At 46.0% G+C, this 16,433-nt stretch overlaps 1 long non-coding RNA gene across 1 annotated transcript; it reads left to right on the top strand.

The window, feature by feature from the left end:
- Positions 1-7,775: 7,775 nt before the first annotated feature.
- On the top strand, positions 7,776-11,312 carry LOC142929163 (uncharacterized). The gene is made up of 3 exons (XR_012945373.1): positions 7,776-8,242; positions 9,311-10,289; positions 10,684-11,312. It is a non-coding gene; the product is annotated as an uncharacterized LOC142929163 (long non-coding RNA).
- Positions 11,313-16,433: the final 5,121 nt, after the last annotated feature.

Below are 16,433 nucleotides of genomic sequence, written 5' to 3'. Positions count from 1 at the left end.
GGATGAGGACGTCATGATCCTTTATAGGATAGATGTCCTGCTGCGAACGCCGGTAGGGTGCCGTGAAATAGTCCGGTTGTTTGGGCACGGCTCCCGGCTTCAGGTGGTGAATATTTCCCAGGTAGTGAAGAGGCCCACTGTCTGAGCCTGACACCTGGGGGAGGTCGCTCTCCTTGAGTGGCACCTGTTTGATTTTAAATGTATTAAACCCTTTGCCTCGAGCACATGTAATCATCATCAGCCAAAATCAGTCCACGAATGGATGAAGGTCTCCCCAAGTTGTTGCAATCTATACAAGTCCTATAATACAACAAGTCCTTTAATACAACAAGTCCTATAATACAACAAATCCTATAATACAACAAGTCCTATAATACAACGTTCTATACAAGTCCTATAATACAACAAGTCCTATAATACAACAAGTCCTTTAATACAAGTCCTATAATACAACAATTCCTATAATACAACAAGTCCTATAATACAACAAGTCCTATAATACAAGTCCAATAATACAACAAGTCCTATAATACAACAAGTCCTATAATACAAGTCCTATAATACAACAAGTCCTATAATACAACAAGTCCTATAATACAACAAGTCCTATAATACAACAAGTCCTATAATAATACAAGTCCTATAATACAACAAGTCCTATAATACAACAAGTTCTATAATACAACAAGTCCTATAATACAACAAGTCCTATAATACAACAAGTCCTATAATACAACAAGTCCTATAATACAACATTCTATACAAGTCCTATAATACAAGTCCTATAATACAACAAGTCCTATAATACAACAAGTCCTATAATGCAACAATTAATATGCCAAAAGCCTCCACTGCATATCCCACCCACTCTTCAAGTTGTCCCACCAATATCCCCAGTCATGAGCACACGCACATGAGCCAATCTTATCTCGCCATCTCTATGATATACATCATCTTGGGCACGTTCTCTCCTTCTGCTGCCACTCCAATGTCATTTTCGGCCAGCAGACATCATCCCTTCAAGCAACGTGCCCTTCCCGAGCCCATTCACTTTTCTAAAAAGAGTCAATATGTTGCTAATATGCATATTTTTCCAAATGTACGTTTTTCTAATCCGTTTGTATATTTACGTCTCTCGATATCTCGTAATGTCAGTGCTACGATTATTATCGTTGAACGTCATAAATTATAATCATCACAATCATCACCCTCACCATCATACTCTGTATCACATGCATGATCATCGCAATTATCATCACAACCATGATGAATCTTCACAAACATTATTGTCATCACATTCATTATCACCATCATAATCACAATCATCACCACAATCATTATCACAATCATCGGCATCATCATGATCATCATTACAATGACCATCAGAATCTTGCCTGGATGTGTAGAATCTCGGCATAGGTGGTGAGTGGGTTCCATGGCGCGTGTACTTTCACAAAGGTGGTGCGTCCGCTCACCGACTCCTAGTGGATGGCACGAAGTTCATCGTCAGACTCTAGATGAGTGCATTTAGTTGTATTTATTAGACTTTGTTTGACCAGGTGAGAGTTCAAGGGAACCGGATGGTCTCATTTGGAAGAGTGTCCACGGCCGCGTGGATTTTCGTGCTTGTGTCACGTGTTGTTAGCACCTCGTGCCGATCAACGTGTGGCACAACCCAAAAGCAAATTGCATAATGTACGTGCAGTTATCGAACACTTATTACTACAGTATAAATAGCTGGCATGCCACATTAAGGTGGAGACTGTTATACCCTCCAGTATAAATGGGTAAGCCACAATTAATCCATCTTAAGATTGTGCATGGTGGGGTAAAGTATGGGTATTCGCTATCTCTTTCAAGACGTGTGGCAAGCATAGAAGAGTAGGCCATATACCCTCCAGCGGGGATCTTTAGCGCTCCTACTCAAGGAATGTATGCCAGCAGTGATATTATGAAGCAATCACAGTCTAACACCTTTTTATTTGTATACAGTGTCTGTCATCTATAGCAGAGAGACACGCAGGAAACTTACCTCCTTGGGTTCAATCTCGAGATCTAGCCCCATCTTCATCAGGCTTGCCTGATATTCGGTCCTCTTCTTCTGTCAAACAAAATTGACCATCTGTGTTATACATTGTTCTCAGTTGTGTCACTGTGGGAGTCAAGTCAAGAGGTGAGGAAACTTCTTGAACTCTTACAGTGAGTAGAGCCTCACATGGGAATCAATCAGAGAACGGCTCTGCAAAGTAGCATCACTGAACTGCTTCAGTCGGTGTCACTTCAGCAGACCTTAATAAAATAAAAATTTGCACAGCTCTTTGTCAATCAACTCTTTGAGTTTACCTTATTTGTTACAGGGATGGTCTCACTTAGCTAGTTGCTTTGCTATTTTACAAGGGAGATAGATCCATTGTGCGTGGGTACAATAGCAACAAAATAAACAAAAACATCAATATTGCAGAGAATGCATACTGGGTACTTCAGCACTGTTGTAATAGTTTTCCATTTGGCAGTTAGAATGTGGATATTACATATATCCTGTAAGTTATGTCTGGGTGTCGGTGTTTGCAATATGAAAGTGGTGTATTTATTTAGGAGTTGTGGATGGAGTGTGATACGTAACGATAATTGATTGTTGTTCGCCAAAGCAGTGAGGCGTATGGTTCAGGGTATGGATGTGCGAGTTGAGTGATGGGAGTCTAGCGTTCATTGACTAGTGTGGTCTGCAGTTGACGATACAGTTTGATAAAGGATGTATACTGTGGATTTAAAGACTCGTATGGAGGTGGCAGGGTGACTCAGCAGTCAGAGAGCTGAGCTGGCACCACTGCGTCAAACCTAGGTTTAGAGGCGTGTGGTGTTGCACGTGGGGAGGGGTGATAATGCTGGGTGCAGGAAGGTGGAGCATTATTTGTAGGTTCCTCGTTCTCACCTGATTGTTGATGGCGTCCTGAGAATGGACCTCATCATCGAACGCGAGGATGAAATCGATCCGACGGACTCCATCGCAAAAGTAGACAGTATCCTACACGCAAAGGCAAGCACACACACGAATATGAGAGATGTAATAGCTTATGCATGAAATGTATATTTATTCATAAGCTCATGATACATGTATCAGGACATAAGTTAATCTGCTATTTGTATGCAAGTTGTTTATTGCTATGATGTACTAGTTTACCCAGGAAAACCTCAATGAGTTTACATTTTTATTTTCAAGGAGGGTCCTACCAAGTTCTGTTTTTTTGCAGTCGAGAACGAAGTTGCTTAGTTTAATTCCAATTGAATAATTTGCATGTATTTTTTCAGCATTGGTACGTTTGGCCAGTACCAGTTACACTGTGTCATTTAGCTATGGGAGGAAACCAGAGACCTGGAGAAATGTGTACACAAAGCATCTAGCCCCTGTGCATTATACAAAAAACATCAGTATTTTCTAAAGTGCATTGTGGTAATGCTATCTTAAACCACCATCAAAATAAAGTTGAGCAAATGTGACAGACTAACAGCAGCAGTTATGCAGTGATATGCAACTGTGGACCAGTGTAATCCTCATTCGGACTCATCAGCACAGTATAGTCACCAAAACGCACTGCTGCAAAGGCTGCAAATCTATAAATGAGGAGCAGCCATGTCTACACTTTGGGGCCCATTAGTTGGCGAATGCAAACAACTAAATCTGTAAATACCAGGAATCTCCCATCTTTGACATTAGCCAAGTTAATTTATAGGCTGTGCAAATCCACGTTGTGCCGCATCGTACCTGGGCCAGGGTAGATTGAAATGATGACGTCGAAAAGTCTTGTGGCACCGTTGAAGGCTGAGCCTCATGCCCCTCCGCTCCCTCCTCCTCATTCATTCTCTCCACGAGCTCTGCATAGGTAATGTGGGGGTAGAGGGTTCATTGCATTAGGGACAGGGGAGGCAGGTGCAGGGATGGGAATGTCAGTAAAGAACCGCACATGGTACTCATGTGTAAAGCTTTCTCATAAATGTCGACGCTGCTCCAGTGTGAGTACACCTGTGGTATAAAGTTGTATTACCATTAGGGGACTTTTACCCCATTGAATATCGTACACTTTAACAAAGCCGTGCCCAGCATGGTCAGACACAAACCAGGGCAAAAAATATTAGTTGGAATATGCAAAGTCATTTTTGCCCTGACAGCTTGTCAGCTATACTCTTTGGTTCTTTCGGTAAAGTCACGTAGGTGGAAAAAAAAAATAGAAATAGAAATAAATCACGACGTTTCGAATGCAACATAAGCACTCATCATCAGGTGTGACAACCACAGCAAGGAAACTGTTTTACTGAAGTGGGAGAGAAACCAGGGTTAGGGCAGTTAAATAAGTCAGAGAGGGGGAGAGTGGGGGGTGAATGGGGCGAGGAGTGCGAGCGCTGCAAGCGCTGCAGAGACGCTGAGAGTAAAAAAAGAGGCAACATAATTACTGCCAAGATGGAAGCTTGTCAGCTTCTGCGAGAGCTTCCCCGTGACCACACAGATCATGGTGGTTACTTGACCACATTTCAATTGAAGTGCTGTCGTCCCGACAGTTCTGTTCCTTCATCTGAAGAAGGCCACTTGTGTTGTGGCCAAAACGTCGTGATTTTTGTTGTTTTATTTTTTACCTACGTGACTTTACCCAATAGAACCAAAGAGTATGGATCCTTGCAGTCACGAAAGCTTCAAATCCACATTTCACCACTCTGGTTAATGTGGGTTGGTGAAGACGTATAGTATGTATAGTACAACCAATTTTGATGGACTGCCCTTTGCTGCCCACCATGTAGCCCGACACTACACTTTTAGACCTGTTATGCACTATCCTGGCTCAAACCCTGCTGAGCGTCCGATTAAAACACTGACGAGATCTCAATATTTAAAAGTGGCCCAAAGCCCCGTCATAGCACGAACATTACACTTTACCTATCTCAACAAATGTGGACATCATGAATCTTTGGTCTAATCTCAGATCTTGTGAGTTAGAACTCGGGGGCTCCTCATGCACAGCCAGCCAAGGATAACTCCCCGCTATAGTGACGTCACAGGAAAAGGACGTGACGTCACCTAAATATGGGCGTGGTCAAAAGCGGCCCCATCCCCCGCTCTTCCCGACCTTGCTTCCCCCCTTGCCGAGGTTACCCACATGAACAATAATAATAAATCATAGATGTACATTATGAAAGAATCAATTATTTTTCACAAAACTGCTCCTGTACGACCTTTTGCCAATCCCCTGCTGGAGAGCCTCTTGACGATCGCACGAATCGTGTTGGTTATTTGCACATACTTCACCATGCCGGTGAGTATGGGTTGGTAAAGGAAAAGGAGGAGCATTAATGTACAAACAAAAAACTATTTTACTAGAATGCCTTCTGCTTCCCATCATGTAGCCTGTAACACCTGGTATGCGCTATCCAGACTCCAACCTCCTTAACGTTAGATGGAGACATCTGGCACATCCCCAGCAGTTTTGTCTACAGGCTCAACATATAACACAAACACACATCTCTAACACTAACGTTAAACTTTACCTATCTCTACGAAGGTAGACATCGTGAATCTTTGATTTTTTTCGAATTCAGAGTCAGAAGTCAGGAGCTCCTCGCGTGCACAGGCAGCCCACGATAAAGTCCGACCCAGAATGATGTCACCGTGACGTCAGTTAAATATGGGCGTGGCCTGAATGTGGGTGTGGCCAACAGCGGCGGCTTCCCCGCCCCCCGCTGCCCCTCCCCGCAGGTTTCTCTCAACCCTCAGTGCGCATGCGCGGGCGGCATGTCTCGGACATCGCCTTCAGCGGCCGTTGGCGACGCGGTGGTTGTGGCGGGAAAATTAATTAAAAAAACTTCTCCGAATAACCGCGACCTTTAACTACCCTCACGGATAATCCACACGGATCTCTGGACGGCAAGGCGAAGACGATCAATGGAATAATCTCCGGTGAGAGACGGAGAGAGATGGGCAGGCGTGAGGGCGAGCCAGGTTCAACTTTGTTGAACGCTGAGCGCAGAGTGAATGGGGTTTATACTCTTTGGTTCTATTGGGTAAAGTCACGTAGGTGAAAATAAAATAACAATTTTCACCTACGTGACTTTACCCAATAGAACCAAAGAGTATGGATCCTAGCAGCCACGAAAGCTTTAAATCTAGAATTGAATGGGGTTTGCTTCACTCAGCACGCGACTTGGACACTTCGGTGTGCAAAGTGTTGTCTGGTTGTGCCGTGTAAAGGAGGAGGACATTCAGTAAATGTTTTTGGTTTGTTAATGGGAGTGTGTGGCACGGTAATGGACTGGGTACGACTTACAACACAAGTTCTGCTCACATTGCACGCTAAGGGTTAGCACGGCGATTACTACGTGTGCATTTATTAGTTATTGTTTATGTTAAAAGTAGTATTGATTGTTAAGACAATAATGTTTAGTATTTGTAGGTGAATCATTTCAATATTGTACAGTATAGCATTGTCCTGCTGTGTGGCTCTCACGTGGCGGGCATCAGTGCAGCAATATCCAGTACGTGGTTGTAATGTACTTCTATAGCCCCCTGCCACCAGTGCAGCAATATTCAGTACGTGGTTGTAATGCACTTCTATAGCCCCCTGCCACCAGTGCAGCAATATTCAGTACGTGGTTGTAATGTACTTCTATAGCCCCCTGCCACCAGTGCAGCAATATTCAGTACGTGGTTGTAATGTACTTCTATAGCCCCCTGCCACCAGTGCAGCAGTATTCAGTACGTGGTTGTAATGCACTTCTATAGCCCCCTGCCATCAGTGCAGCAATATTCAATACGTGGTTGTAATGCACTTCTATAGCCCCCTGCCATCAGTGCAGCAATATTCAGTACATGGTTGTAATGTACTTCTATAGCCCCCTGCCACCAGTGCAGCAATATTCAGTACGTGGTTGTAATGCACTTCTATAGCTCCCTGCCACCAGTTCAGCAATATTCAGTACGTGGTTGTAATGTACTTCTATAGCCCCCTGCCACCAGTGCAGCAATATTCAGTACGTGGTTGTAATGCACTTCTATAGCCCCCTGCCACCAGTTCAGCAGTATTCAGTACGTGGTTGTAATGCACTTCTATAGCCCCCTGACATTGTGCAGCAATGTTCAGTACATTGTTGTAATGCACTTCTATAGCCCCCTGCCATCACCAAATTCACACTGACCAGCGTGGTGAAGTACGGTAAATAACCCCTCCCCCTGGGAGCTGCATAGCATGGGACAGCTGTCAGCCAGCAATGGATTGAAAAAGGAGCTGTACTCTGCACACGTTGTTATTCAGGGTAGGGTAAGGAACTTGGAGGTTCGGTATGCATAATGTGCTCGGAAAGTATTGTATTCTGTATGTGTGTTGAATCTCTTTCGCACCGTACCAAGCCCACCGTGCTCTTCGGAGGTGCGATTATATGTAAATATAAGTAGTCATACTACTGTAATACCACTATTAATATGTAGCATTCATTTTATTAGTAGTACTGTAATTTGTTGATATGCAGGTGTACATGCCAAACGTTAACCAATGTTAAATGTTAAGCCTTCTCTTTTGAATACAGTGTGTTTTAAACATGGAGTTGTCTCCAGCTAATTCTTAAATGTATATTATTCATAATGTAGTAGTAGGCAGGTAGAGCATTTATGACACTTCAATTGTACATAGAGCTTGCAGGTGTGATGAAGGAAAGCATGGGAAAGGCTAGAATTTTTGTTGAAAAAAGGACAACAGCCACAGTAGCTTAAGAGACCTAACGCTGAGGCTGCTAACGCGAAGTGGTCGACACTGGCCCATGCGTTGTGACGTCGGACCCACTTTCCGCACACAGCAGCTCCTCATGGTGCCCCCCATACCAGGACCAGTGGTGACCTGGTAGCCACAGCGATTCCTCTCCCTGGCCCCATCCGGTTCGGGCATCCCAAATCGTACAAAATGAACTGCAACGGTGGTGAGACAAACAGCCCTTCGGGCGACAGCACGGTGACGGACACAAGCCCTCGCGGCAGCCAGGGCAGCTCGCTGCTCCGGACCGGAAGCGGGGGCTAGCACAGCCCTGTGGTGTGCGGAGAGCAGTGCTGCTCGTAGGCGAGCGGTGCGCTGGACGCCTACATCGAGGACTTTGAGCAGAGCGGAATCTGTGCGTCACCGCCATCCAGGATACGTGCAGAGCACAGCGCCGCGCAGCATAGCGGAGCGGAGACGCGTGGAGGAGAGGAGGATGCACAGTGTGGATGAGGGTGGGTTGCGCCTCTCGCCACGCGAGGAATCGCTCCGTGGTGCTTGCGCTCGAGTGGCTATCGAGTGTGCAGGCGGTGCAATGGTATCGAAGCTATAGTAATAGGTTTTTACCCTTTTATCTGGCACAAACACTGACACCTTTATACAAGGGATCATGTTTGCAATAACCACAACACAAGTAGTCAAAATGCAAACAAAAAAGACAACTGATAATATGCACTGTCCTTGAATTTGATTGGTCCACACCCGAGACGGCTTTTCTGAGATCCCAGTCTCCACTGGTGTTGGACCAGAAGACGCCAAAAGGCGTCTTCTTATTCTTAGCGTCTTCTTGTTTGCATTTTGACTACTTGCGTTGTGGTTATCGCAAACATGATCCCTTGTATAAAAGTGTCAGTTTTTTTGCCAGATAAAAGGGTAAAAACCTATTACTATATCTTGTTACTGGCAAAGGAGGTCTCATAAGGTATCGAAGCTAGTTGACTGGATGGGGGATAATTGGAGAGGAGAACCCCATTTTTTTTGCTTGTACTGGGTGCTTGTCAATTATGCTATGCTATCATGAATGTAATGTAATTCCCCTAGAAAAAAAACCCTTAATAAGGTCTAAAGATACATTTTCGTGAGAGTCCCACACTGGGATGCTTGGCAAATTCCATTAATGAGTTCATTTTATGTCAGAGAAAACTATCCACAGTAAGCACACGCATATGAGAGGATAGCATAGGTCTGAACAGATAGGTTGGTGCATGCATTTCTTTCTCCTGTCATCTTCCAGCAACTTCACTGATTATCGAGTTTGTAAAGTTTGTGAAATCTAAGTGATCCTCCAACCTTTGTGTCAAAATTTGCAGATCCTAGACTGGACACATCTGAAGTTTAAACAATAACAGCTCATGCACTGATTTATCCCATATTCTCACAAACTCCACAAACGGATAACATCATTAGTTACTGATGGTGCAAAGTAAGGCAACATTGCAGGATTGCCGTTCAGGGGTCAAGGAATCTAGGGGAGAGCAAATTCATTGTGTACCAGTAAAATGTCTGTGGGTCTTACATTGCAGGTGGCATGCTGCTTGTGGAGGACCTCATCTCGGGCACGTGCAGCCTCACTGCTGCGCTGCAGCGGTCGTGGCTCATAGCCCGACGGTCAGTCTAACCACGGACCAGCTCCTAGCGGCGCCAGTTGACGGTTCCTCCAAGTCCTTGCTCCGCTCGCCTGGCGCCCACCGAGACCTCGCAGTGTCGCACAGAGGCAAGCGGTCATCTCTCGGGGTCACCGCGCACAGCCTCGGCGCATCATTGGTGAGGGGCAATAAGCCAACTAAACGGTTGAGCTCAACAGCGAGAAGCAACAAGGCCGTGATGCCATTAAATTTGTCGGCAAAGCCCGAAAATTATTTCTTTTCTAACCAGACGAATGTTTTGTTGTACTTACGGAGCAGTGAAGCAACTAGGCGTGAGCACTTGCCGAACGGCGGCTGTGCGACAAGTACCTATCTCAGGTGGTTGACAAGCCAAAAGGATAAGCTGGATGTGTCGGGGATCACGAGCATTCCTGAGCTCAGGTACCCGGCCTGGCTGCGTGACTGCGATGTGGACTCCCAGACCAGCAGCCACGAGACGGATACCAGCACAAAGAGAGCAGGTGCCGCTCAGAGCCCGCAAAGCAGACCAAAGTACCCAGAGTGGCTCAAAGTTTTGGATATCTCCGGCCTTACGAATGTAGCCAACGAGGAGCCCGTGTCAGAGGACAATAGATCCCTAGGTGTGTGTATATATATAGTCTGTATATAGCAGATGACATTTCATATGTTTTCAGGTACATATTCAGTCTTTTCTCACAGAGACGGCTGAGCGGCCACCCATGTGGTTGTGACGTGCGATGCGTGATTCTTGATGCACAGCCTCATTGGAGGAGCTGCTGAGCAGGGCGCACATGGAGTTGGACTCCCCCGGCTTGGAGGCCCCCTCCCCGGGCAGCTTCAACACGGACGTCTTTCTAGGGGCTGATCGTCCCTGGGAAAACCCCTCCACGCCATTGTGAATTTATCTTTATATCCACACTCACGCACAGCATAGAGGCTGCACCGCCTCTAAGTATGATGTCAGATTTTGAATGTTATAAGCTAAGCAGGTAAGCCTGGTTATTACTTGGATGGGAGACTGTTTTGAAATAGCATATATTATAGATTTTGGCTGCTAGGTAACCAGGAGTTAGTAATACGGCAATGGAATCTTGAATCTATATCCGGAGTTTTGCATTTTACTCCCTCTGTTTTCACCGGGTTCTCCGTTTTCCTCTCACATACCACTCGCTGATGAAATTTGCAAAATATCACTGCCAAACCCTCCTGAGACTTGGTGAGATTTTTCTGGCTTCCACCTTGATAATAAGTCAACCAAGTAATTTTCTCTCAATCGTGTCTCTTCTCAGGGCCGTGTACCACCTGTCGCGTCTGAAAGAGCTGGTTGACACCATCAAGGAGAACAAGGATGGCTGACTACCCGTGATGTAGAAAGCCCGAAAGCATTTTATGGCGGTGGTCGAGGTTTCTACTCAGAAGGATACGTTCGCTTGGTCCTGCTAATTCATGGTTGTTAAACATCAATGGTACTTCAGGTGCTGTGGTGTGAATCGCAATTACTTGTGAACTTGTGGGGCCCATGGGGCACAGTAATTGCCCTGTTAATGGAAGTGCCACAACAAAGTATTGGAAAAATGTGATAAAGTTCGTTCAGGGTTGGAGTTATTGAATGGTTGCAGCAGTATTTTGCACAGCAAATCCATACAGACTCAAATGTCACTTGAAATAGAACGGATATGTGAACAATATTGTGAGCACAACTAAACTAATTTTGGTTTTAGCCATTTTGGAAGGAGACTACTTTATTGGGAACATACATGCTAGTATTTGTGTAGTTATAAACATTTGGGAAATCACTGTAAAAGTACATTTGCTTATTTAGATTGCACTATACCTGTATTGTAAAATTTCAGAACCTTTTATGTAATTTGTAATCAATAAACCAAAGTTGCATATTGTATGCAACCCATGACTTGGATTGTTTTTATCGTGTCTTGTTTAGCATGGTTGGTTATGTACAGTGTGAAAGAAATTCAACATACATTAAATATTTTCTGATATTTGAATGTTTATATTGTACATGTATATTTATTTTACAATAAATCTGAGACAAAGGCTTATACACATGGAATTGAAAATATTCAGCTATGATTTGTATTTCTCAAGTATTTTAAGAAAAGTCAGCGAGTCTCGTGACATGTCTTCACATTTGGGAGTGATGATTGTGATGGATATACAGGCATTAACCTGCTTACATTCCTAGAGTATGTAAGGTGAATTTGGGCATTCTGGGTGATTGGGTTTTAGGCCAAACACAGGCAGATGGTGGGGGATAGATGTTTTCAAGCATCTATTAATTATTCATCGGCATGTACTATCTTACTATGATGTAAAGTTCAAAAACATGGTTCATGAAGGGAATGGAATAAAAACTCAACTGTGCACAAGTATGGAGGAATTAATACTTGGAATTCAATGCAAAGATCTGGCCATATGGCGTTTACTGGGCACCAGGGTTGCCAAACAACACGTGAAAGATGTGTATCAGGCACAGCCTCTGCATTATGAAAAAAATATCACTTCCTGAAGAAGTGCATTTTGCTTCTTTCTTAGGTCACCATCAAAATAAATTAGAGCAAATGTGACTCGACTGACACAGGCAGCATTTATACTTGTGAAGTGTTCTCCTTCCGACGTGTGGTGTGTGTCGCACACACTGTCGGAGACGAGGTAGTTGCAGGAGACATCGTCTCTTTATTATCTTGTTCACACCAACTCCGGCCTCACTCTCTCGACCACGTTGCCATAGAGCCCGGCCTAGACACGACCCTGTCCGTGTTGCACCGACGGCGTCGACCGAGAAGGCCAACGACTGTCTGGCCACGCAATGATTGGGCGAATGCGGTGGCAACGACAGCGACGTCGAGACGAGTCCACTCCCAGAACCGGCAGCCCGGAGCTGTCGCTCTCCGCTGCTTATATTATATTCTATATTCTACTCGGTGCGGCTTGGCTCTGCCCTATCCACGCCTCCCTTCTCGAATCGACCAGAGGGTTCCAGAGGCTTCCCTATGAGGTCTTCCATGACCCTTGCCCCAATTCCTCTGCCCGGCCGGCACACCCGTATATATGCTCAACAGCGTGTGCGCAAACTTTCCACTGCAGTTGCCGCTGCTGGACAGCAGTCAGCGCTGTGTCACTACACTTGTATGAACACAAGAATTACATAATCACATCTACACTTATATGTAATGGGCTGAGATAGGCGCACACAACTTCTTGGGAGGCAACACTTTATTAACACCAACACATTACACTTAACATAAATTTCGATTTAAAGCTTTCGTGACTGCGGGCTAACACCAATCCCGAATATCCGCCCCCACAGCCCTTTAAATAACCTCCCATACAGCCCCCCAATCGGCTACGCGTGTACGAGTGACGTCCCTGCCCTCTGACCCCCGACCCCCCCGTCCTGCGCGTGCGATTGGTGTGTCGCTCTAAAACCGACTCCAAATCCCCGCCCCGCAGCCCTTTAAACAATCTCCATTGCCCGGCATCGGCGGCAACGCGTGTGCGAAGGACGTCATTGCCCTCTGACCCCTGACCCCCCGTTCAGTTCGTGTGAGTGGTGCGCGGGGTTGTGTGAGCGGAGACGTCGCGTTTGAGTGGCTGAGAAGCGACGGATTGATTCCAGGCAGCCACGTGCCAGCCCCGAGCTATGCCCCACAAACAGGACCCGCGGACCCGAGGGGCTGCGGCGCGAGGAGAGGAGCCGGAGAGCGGCAGCCCTCTCACCGCGAGCGAGGAGTCGAGTAGCGGCTGCTCTCACTCGAGCGAGGAGTCCGGAGCCCGCAGCCCTCCCGAGATCAGCCCTCCCCCGGGGGGGGGGGGAGCCGGGGGCCCGCGTCCCCCACAACTGACAACCTGTGTACCAACTGGCCGAGCGAGAGTTTGTGTGTATTTGAGCGCAATCGTGCCAGTGTTTAGCTGTACCAGGGAGTTTGGTGCAGCAGAGTGTTTCGGTGTAGCAGGGTGTCCGGATTGTGCCGGCACACTACCCTTCTATCCATAATGTCGTAGGGTGAGCTCCATTAAACGTTAACTCGGACCCCATCCTGTCAAAGCGCCTAATCTCGGAACGTGGTTCTCAACCTCTTACCTCACCCATGCTACGTACCTTTGAGACGTCCTGCTTTTACAAATGTTGATGAACTGGAGGGCAAAGGTCTGGAGGACCCCACATGGAGTCTGGTTTCTCACACCCGAGTCTCCTGTGACATTTCTGGAGGCTTCTCTGGAATCTTTGTCCCATTTATTGAGTGCAGATTTGGCTTACTTCTAGCTTCATCCCAAGACGTCATCCAGTTTGGAAATACCCGAAGGTTGTGGGAGTCGCCCCGTGCTTCAGTTTCTTTCCAACCCTCGCAATGGCCGGTTGCTCACCAGCCGGAAGTCTTTTGCTGCTTACACCACGACCGAGGTGTTGAGAGCAGCCATCTCGTGGCTGGTCGGCAATGGAGATGGTATTGTCGATTTGGGGAGCGTGAGTCTGTGGCGTTGGTGGTGCTGCTGTCACGGAGGCGACACGAGTTTAGGAAATTCAGTTTTGTGGGTTTCCTGTAGCGAGCACTGAAAGATCCTCCCTTCCTCTTTCTCCACCCTTGTCTCTACTGTCTCCATGTCCCCGTTCAACTCTTTCTACACCGCTTTCCTTGAATGTGCAGCTGCCTTTACGGCCTCCCCTCTCCCCTTCTCTCCACCTCCAACCCATCTCCATCGTAATCTCCTCCCCTTTGTTCAGGCTCTTCCCTCTCTTCCTCAGTCTATGGATGGGGTTATTGTTTATCGGGCTCTTATACAAAAAATGGAGCTTATTGTAGCCTTTGAATAGGATTTTCTGTTTTCTTTCGGTAGCATGTTGCGTACATAGGGAAGATCGAGCCACGCCACCGGTTCCCATTATCAAAATCTTTGTCAACTTGTCTCCCTCGGTAGGAATGCCTTTCCTTCTCCAGCAAGCAATTGTCTTCTCTCTCCTCCGGTATTTCTTCCGATGCGCTTTCTTAATCTCGCTTGCTGTGTGTATCGGCTCTATCATTCAACAAGGGCAAATTAAAAAATTTGCTTTTTTTTCCTCCACTGCTTTACCACTATACCTCCTGAGTGGGTACTCGGAGTTTCATCTAATGTACTATTTGATGAGTCGCTTCCACACAGCAGAAAGGCGGTAGCTATCCGAACTGTCATTTTTTCTTCCAATTTCGATAGATTCTCGAATTATTCTTGGGCAGTAGTAGCTAGTTTTGCACAGAATTTCAACATTAAAATCAACTGAGTGTCCTTGTTGGCACGTGTGTTCTGCTACTGCTGAACATGGGTGCCAACAAATAATGCCTATAAAGGGCAGCATACTTCAATAGGGATTACCATTGGTACGGCTATTTTAATACACAATAGACAGGAAGGACAAGATCAAAGGGCTCTCATAATGCACATGCATAATGTACGTTGACTCGGTAATCTCCCCCCCCCCCCCACTTTGCGCGAGAGTGCCACAAATCTGGCTGTCGCCTGATGAAGCTAGTTGTAATTACTGGCAAAACGTACTCCGATTGTAAATGTTGTGGCTTGGCTCTCCAAAGTACCAGTGACGAATTGGCTTGTTCTGTTTCCGTGACAACCCTACTAGTTGGCTGTGTCGAGTGGTGGCGGGTTTTAACGACACGTTTATATATGTATGCGATCTAATCCAAAAAACACCTTTATGGATGATATTGGGCGCGAAAGCCTACATGTTAAACCAAAATTTAAAATATATACAAAATAACAATAATTTCTAGTTTTCCTCATTCACATCGTGATTCGTATGAAAAGACATGAGATGATTGAGACATGTTAAATCATAAACGTATTTATTAATATATACAGATAGTCCTCGACTGCAATGTCCTTGTCCACGTGCAAACAGAGTTAGGATAGCAGCCTCCTTTAAAAGTCAGTGTAGATTTATACGCTGTAGAAGACAGTTGACGAATCCTCGTTGCTTGATTCCTCCTCGGATCCCTTCAGCAGTGAGTCGTCACCAGTCTTCTCTGCCTGCTCATTCTCCATGTGGCACCGCTGGGGTGGGTGCAATACGCCAGGAGACTCCTTATGCAGCGAGCAGCGAAGCAGGCCCATCTCTGCCTGCTCATCCTCAACGTGGAATTGAGGCGATGGCGGTGAGCTGGGGGCATCGGTGAGGAGGGTGTTACGGAGACGGCCCAGCTCTGCCTGCTGCAGAATCGTCTGTACGACGAAGCGCTCGCGGCGCATGCAGGCGCGCACATGGGATGGCTTGTCCGGGATGATGTATGCAATGCAGGCCTTCGTGAGTAACACCACGTGCTGCACACGTCCACACACAGGTAAAGGATTTTCAGTTTCAGGATTTGCATGTAAAGGGTGCTTACTAAATATGATATGGCAGCATCTCAAAGTGCTTTACATCTCAGGTCAACTATTCCGGGGACCTGCAGCCTAGGGATATTATATTGTTACGTCGTTTTTCCCAAATTAAATTAAGTCATTTGAGTAATTTTTGAACATTTGGCAAATTATACCGAGGCACTTTTTGAATTACTTAATGGGTTTTTTACGTTCACTATGCAGCAGGCAACATTTATGATGTGCAGTTAATGCACCCACAGTATTCACCTGGGCAGCCGCAAATTACCGCAACAATCAGCAAACACTTACACTCGGCCATGTCACCACTACAAAGATTCCCTGTGTAGCCTTTCACAGACTGAGACAAGTGCATCTATGAAGGTTCGCACAGTGCCTGTGGGGGTGGTGTGCACCTTTATCTCGCCAGTGATGATTTTCACACACTTCATCAAGTACTCATTTTAAGACAGAATCAACTTAAGGGAAGCTCAACACTGGTTCTAATATTTTCCACTGTTGTTGGCTGTGGCCAGAAATAGTACTCCGGTCACACAGGATTGGTAGCGCAGTTCACGAACAACTACGCAGCCGCTCCCCTTCCCACACGCACACATGCATACGTGTGACAAATTGCATCAACAACATGAATCGTCTGCTGCATGATGAA

This window comes from Petromyzon marinus, chromosome 25, assembly GCF_048934315.1.
Source record: "Petromyzon marinus isolate PM22_M1 ecotype Great Lakes invasive population chromosome 25, UKy_Petmar_22M1.pri1.0, whole genome shotgun sequence".
Taxonomy (NCBI): domain Eukaryota; kingdom Metazoa; phylum Chordata; class Hyperoartia; order Petromyzontiformes; family Petromyzontidae; genus Petromyzon; species Petromyzon marinus.
This window is presented reverse-complemented; position numbering and strand designations above follow the sequence as displayed.